Genomic DNA, 6,825 nt, shown 5'->3' with positions numbered 1-6,825 from the left:
CATGGTTTCTGCCATTTATTTTAACCAAGTTCAGCCAAATCTCATATTTTGCAGAGGATAATTCAGTCAAAGGCTATTTAAGCCTCTGAATACAATTTAGCAAGAGCCAGTTTGATGAAGGCGCAAGCAAAAGATGGCTGTACCAGGACCTGTCATTGAGACAGATTCGCTAATGCTACCAGCAGTTCTGTATGCTGTGCAAGACGTGACGTGAACCCCAGTGGGTGGCCATGTGAGGGATCATGTCAATCACTTGGCTAGTCAAAGTCATACAAATAAACTCAATTGAAATCAGGAAAAGGACTTACATAGGCAAACGGACAGGGTTTCAGGCTGTCTGTCCACGGGCAAGGCCACCATTCAGGTCTACACCTGCTTTTCAGTGCAATACCTTTCATCCAAGAAGTCTTGACCATGGTAGGAAGCACAGGAGACACACGCAAGGACCTTTGTGCCAGGAAAGGTAAGAGGGTACGGTGTGTGGGAGCACAAGGACAGAGGCCACAATTGGGATCATGTGCCCTTCGATAACAATAACTTACATGAGGTGTTGGTTGTTAATTATTAATATTTAAATATTATTTAGAACCTTAAACAATAACACTTCTGCAGGTATAGAGATAGGACACAGTTAAGATATGAAAGCCTTTGATAAAAGGTTGCTTTCATCACACACAAGGTATGGCTGTGTAGGACTGTGAATAAGAGACACAACCCTGCAAAGGTTTGGCTTCAAGAGCAACTCGTGTTGGAGCAATAAGGGGTTTTAACCTTGTCATGCCTTAACACATTGGTCTGACATGATTGCAAACAAGATAAAAGGATGTTTTAATACTGTGTGCCCTAAAAGACACATACAAGGTCATGCTATGCTTTTCAGTGCATTTGTACTGTCAATGTTTGAGCGTCCAGCAACTTTGGTGACATTACGGTGCGACAGAACTGCAGGTGTCATGTTGACCAATAAATGAAATACTTCAAAATTCAATGTGAAGCAGCTGACTGATGGTTATAGTACAACACTTACAACATTAACCCATTAGGAAGCTCACTTTTTTTCAGAAATACTGCTGTTTCTCCCATGGGAGCAGTCATTTTTCTCCACAATAACTTTTACATGACTTAGCAAAGAATTTCAAGCCTGTATTTAATGACCTAGCTTTGGTTCACATTCTACATCAGCTTCATGGTATCTCTCAGTGGGAGAAATCACGAATGCTGAGGCAGAGACAAAGAACAAGGGCTGGAGGGAACCTTCTCCTGCTCCAGGCAACCATCTCATCTAATCCCATTTCTCCAGCCAGGTAGCTGGATTAGATAATCCATTTTGCTTTGTTTTTTAATTGTGTTTCAGCTCAGAATGCCCCATGGCCATCTGGCAGAGAATGGATAACGTAACAGGTAAGTGACTAAAGGATGCTTGTATGTGGAAACAAAAGCCCAACCCTTGCTGTAGCAGGAGGGGCAGGAGGCCACTGAGATCCGAGAAATCCACAACCCACCCCAGCAAAAGTCACCCTGTGACATTTGACTCATTTACACCTGCGCAAAGAAGATATTAAAACCTCCTGCTTCTCCTTGATGAAGTTTTACATCTACTTTTCAAAGGTATAAATGATTCCACAAGGCTTGCAGCATTGAATACTCATGGCCTATATATTTCTTAGTAGCTATTATAATACATAAAAAATATTTTACTAATTTGACAGATTTTATTAGTACAGAGGTTAATTGCCTTTCTCTGACACATTTTCACTGCCTACATCTGTGTCATAACATTATTTGCTTCATTAGTTTTCAAAGGGGAAGAGTTAAAACTCAGGTTATTGAAATAATAACGTGTCTATGACTGTGCTTCTGCACCACACTATCTGCTTGCAATTCAACTGATGAACCACCTACATTTCAAGCAAAGCTGGCCTTGCATTTGGAGGAATGCCAGGAAAACAGGTCAGTGTTATCAGCTGTAAGCATTGCTACCCCTTTTCATTTCCCTTGCCATCTTCCAAAAATAGTACTTTCCTGCAAGAAGGTATTAAGAGTTAAGATGACAGCAGCTGAAATATTCCTTTCTCTTTATTGGGAAGCTTTATTTCTTCTTGTACCAATTTTTCAAAGTTTGATTTGTGGGTTTGGCAAAATGCAAGATTTGGCTAGAAGTTCTGATTTTTAGGCTGTTACTCAGAGGCACACATTGGTGCCCACTGAATGATTAAGTAAGAAAAGGATTAGTTGTTTGTGCTGAAAAAAAATCACCAGGAACCTCAGACACACACCAGCACCTACTGATCAAAGGACAAAACAGAAACATGGGTTTCCTGCTGTGAAAATGTGCCTGTCCCAATGGAACATCTCAGTCTTGCAGCCCATGTCCAAAAAATGCCAGTGGATGTGTCTGAAGTGCCAACGCGATAGTCTGTGTGATATTGGCCCAATGCAGCAAACGATGAGAGGACAGGAAGGGCACTGCTGCCTCGAGCAGCTAACAACCCAATTAAGACCAGTAACAGAAAGCAGACATACAGAGAACATAAGGAAACGACGAAACAACATGGGCACGACACTGCTTTTTTAAGATTGTGCTTGATGAAGAATTACAGGGCGCGATAGCAGCGATGGAGCAGGCTGTCCCAGGAGGCTCCTTCCTGCCCTCCGTCCCCGTGTCAGATGAAGGCAGGAGTCCCGTGCAGCGCAGCAGCTGCCGCTCCGGCTGCAGCTCTCACTAAAGGGATCACTCTCACGTTATAGACAAGTGCCTGAGTCAGCGGGAGTGTGTCCTTTCACTTTCTATCCTAAATGTGCCTCTGTGAACAGCTCACTACCTAACTCAGACATGTTCATTTGGTACCATGTCCCACAAATGCTCACTGCTCACCACTGATGATAAATTGTATTTTGGCACTCCTGACTTCACCCTCTTAATGACTTCCCTGTCACCTTCCACTGGCAACTTCTCCTCTCCTTTCTCTCCCTGTCTTCCCTGCTTAACATGAGAGGGATGCTAGGAATATTTCCTGACCTTTTGTGCCTTCGGTAATATGAGAATACAGAAGAAAAACCAGCTGGATGAAAGCCCAGATGCAACAGCCCCAAAAGGTGTCTCCACATGGCCCATGTGGCTTGTCCTCCTAGATGTGTGCAGTCTCAACGCTGCGCTGGGCTGCTCAGCCCAGGCTCCAGCCCCAGGCTGGCATCTGGCAGGACAGCGGAGCATAGTTGGAGGGGCAGTCCCCCTGCTCACACACCTACTCCCTGCGGATGCAGCTCACTTGGGAGCGCAGGGTTTCGATGCTGCGAGCCCACTCCACAGTGACTTCACTCCCAACAGTGTGGATGCAATCTGGTCTGTGACAACTTGCTGATCAGATGCGGCTCACTCCTCGCTGCTGGTCACAAGGGCGATACAGACAGCCTAGAAATGCTGCTAGCCAGAACGTCAGTGATCTCGTCCCAAGCCACGCCACAGCTTGTATGGGCAGCCCTGAGCTGGTTTTGTCCCAGCTCGCTGTGTCATAGCCTGGGAGCATCCCAGGAGAGCAGCACAAGCTCACTGCCATTGCCTGCCCAGCTGTTTGTCCCCAGCTCTGAGCGGCTGAAACACAACTACGTATTGCTATGGCTACACCAGGTTTGATACCCAGCCTAGCGCTAGCTCAGGAGCAGCTAAAAGCACACCTCAGATCACAGGGTGAACCCAGCACAAGCAGCCCATCACCAGCGGCTGCTACCTGTGCAGCTACTCCCCTGCACACCCCTGCCTCCCCCTTCCACTCGCTGCAGAACAAAATCACTGAGTACAGTGTGCACATGGGCAAGAAACATAATTACACACACACACACACTATCTTGAGCCCTTCATAATTACATTTTAAATTGGTTTACTCAGAACCCTTTCAGCTAATCATTTTCACCCAACTCTAATCACTAAAATAAATATAACAACACCTTTGCCTGGTGTTGTCCCTCTCTTCTGCCTTAAGCCCCCAGACTCCAGTTTGTTGGGCACTGGGAATTTGAATATGGCCAGTTTTAGGTTCAACTTTCATTATGAGCAAGCACCAGACTTTTATTCTAAGCCACCAGAATGCACTGGCAAAATTCACACGTGCAAACCAGTGGCAGCTTCCGTCTCTGTGGAATCCCACAAATATTTTCTGCAGTTTCAGTTCCTGCACCTCTGGATATCTTATAAATGTACGGCTGAAAACAGAATGCAAAGACTCGATGCAAACGGACAACTGATTCTCATTCAGAATCAGGAATTAGTTTACTTTCCCTTAAAACTGAGCCTGCACCGAAGATGGAAAGCTCAGTCTGCATCAAGGGAAACAGTTCACAGCTTCTTACTTGCTATGTGAATGTTCTTACACACACAACTGTAAAATCTGCATTTTCATGAGCAAGTCAGCATTTCTGTGAGTTGTCTCTGGCCTATACTTGCCTGCCTGCAGCTTGCATTCACAGCTTCAGAAAGGAGGCTTGAAAATTCAACCCGAAGTATCTTCAGCTTGACTCACCAGAGCTATGCATTTCCCATACTCTTCTAGCTGCCCTTCATGATGTGACCCCTTTCTCTCCCCTTTATCTTTCTGTGTTGGCTGGAGCCAGGCTGCTGGTGTAAAACCTTCAGGGCTGTTAAGGAGAAGGGTGATCATTTTCCCCCTGTTCACATGCACCCTTAATAACTCAGCAGAGCAGCAGTGTGAATCCAGCTCTCAGCAAAGCTTTAATAGCAAAGCTGAAGGTGTGAAGCTTCATTACTTTTAAAATATACTACACAGTTCTGCATATTCACGGGGATACATAATGCTCTATCTTATAGTACAAGAGCGCTTTCCAGGCACCGAGCTCAGTGCTTTATTCATACTAAGGAATTAAGTTTCCCAGAACTCTGTAAGACCTGCTATTTTTAGCTTCTCTTTGTGGGCAGTGAGGGAGAAACCAAGAGGTTAACTGCCTTGCAGGAGGGCTCAACATGGGCACCATCGTCTACTCCCACATGGCTGGCCAGGACCAAACCCAGCAGGGGTGTCCTGGTCCTTAATGCCAATTTCTGAGGTTTCACTGACCTGGGAGAGGCAGGAGGAGGGGTGGATTGCTGTGCTCCAGAGACAGAAAAGTACGCCAGTATTTTCATCACTGGACAGGAACACAAGTTAGGAGGAAATTAAGTTTCCAAAATACTTTTTTTTCTGTCCACGTCATGAGGCACCTCACCTGCTACCAGCTGCCTCACAGGGATCATCCACTCTTGGGCTTTGCCTTCTCTCACCACATGCTCTCCCCAAGCAGCTTTGACCACATCACGCTCCCCTCAGCACCAACTCCCAGCCCCTGCCTCTCCTCAGGACCTGAGCAAGCTATTTGCCCTCTGTCAGCTCTTGCTTACGGGTTCCGATACAAAAGACAAGTGTTCATATGGCATATTGTATCTGGGAAAATGTCATGCTTCATACATTCAGTTATCAACCACTATGCCAAGTGCTTTATGTTATCTACAAAAAGCAGACTTCAGAGGGAAATGAACTACGGCAAATCAAAGTCTATTACTGGGAAAGAGAGGAGAGTTGTACGCCAGGCTTGCAGCGTTCTTCCAGCTGCATAACTTTCTAAATAACTTCACCCAGATGAAGAGTCAATAAATGGTCACCCAGTTGCAATAAAAAATAACAACTCACCTGCTGTTACCTAGAATGGCTTTTCTAATCCCCCGGGGTGCAACATCCCGTGAACGACTGCAGCGGATGGCAGCGCACTGGTTCAAGAGACAGCAGCAAGAAGGGTGAAAAATGCCTCGCAACCCCCAGCAGCTGGGACAAAGCCATGAGAAAGTCCCACCTATGTCACCCCCTGTCTCCACATGCCACCACCACCACCACCACCCACCTCCAAATCCAAAGCAGGGTAGCTCTTGGGCTGACCCTCCTGCCCACCCACCCAGGGCTGTCACTGCTGTGAGGGGCTGCTCCACAGGACAGGGAGGTAACATGCATGGCCACAGCCCTGAGGCAATAAATTTATTATGCCCCACTGCTGCATTACTTCCCATCTGCCCTTATTTATACAAAACAGCAGCACCTGGACCAATGTGTGAGGGCTTGGCCTCCACATTCCATAGCTGCTCCCTACCTGCAGAAATCCTCTCATCTCTGCAGCTGGTTCTGCAACAGGTTTGAGCCCTGCCCAGGAGCAGAGCACACACAGCCCCATCCACCAGTTACCTCTGTAGCTAAGTCCATACTCATCACCCAAAAAATAACCCAGATATCTTTGTCATAGTACAACTCAGTTCATTCTTAGTTCACAGGAATGAAACAAACAGCTTTTTTTTTTTCTAATCTTGGTGCTGAAAGACTGAGAGCCATTGAATAGGAGGTGGCTTTAAAATGTGCCAGCTCTTCTAGATTCAGGGGAAAGGGATAAGAAATCCAGAAATTAAACCTCAGTCCAGGCTTTTTAGCTACTTGTTTGTATTGGGTCAAGACAAAAACAGGGGCCTGGATTCACTAAAACTTTGGTGGTTTGGACTTTGGACTTGCATCTGGATTTGACAGTGTGGGTGTACATATATCAGCGGTGAGGAAATTACCATAGGAAATTAAAGGCACCAACACACAAATCTGCAGCCAGTAAGAACAATAAAGAGGAACTGTTTAAATGTATCAGGAACAAACAAAATCCTAACAATGGGATAGCTCCACAGCTAGATAGGAATCTCAAAATTGTCAGTCATGATTCATAAAAGCAGAACTATTCAATAAACATTTCAGGTTTGTATTTGGAAAGTAGCAGGACGGTGTATTCTTATCTCACAGAGATAAGGAA

General features: G+C 45.6%; 1 long non-coding RNA gene across 2 annotated transcripts; it reads right to left on the bottom strand.

Moving 5' to 3' along the window:
- Nucleotides 1-1,216: 1,216 nt before the first annotated feature.
- LOC135575273 (uncharacterized) lies at nucleotides 1,217-6,180 on the bottom strand. Of its 2 annotated transcripts, none has more exons than XR_010471115.1 (3): nucleotides 5,887-6,180; nucleotides 5,679-5,755; nucleotides 1,217-4,632 (listed from the first exon to the last, which is right to left on the bottom strand). It is a non-coding gene; the product is annotated as an uncharacterized LOC135575273 (long non-coding RNA). The 2 variants fall into 2 exon arrangements; XR_002419075.2 differs by having other exon boundaries at nucleotides 5,938-6,180.
- Between the last annotated feature and the right edge of the window lie 645 nt (nucleotides 6,181-6,825).

Source organism: Columba livia, chromosome 3, assembly GCF_036013475.1.
Source record: "Columba livia isolate bColLiv1 breed racing homer chromosome 3, bColLiv1.pat.W.v2, whole genome shotgun sequence".
Taxonomy (NCBI): Eukaryota; Metazoa; Chordata; class Aves; order Columbiformes; family Columbidae; genus Columba; species Columba livia.
This window is presented reverse-complemented; position numbering and strand designations above follow the sequence as displayed.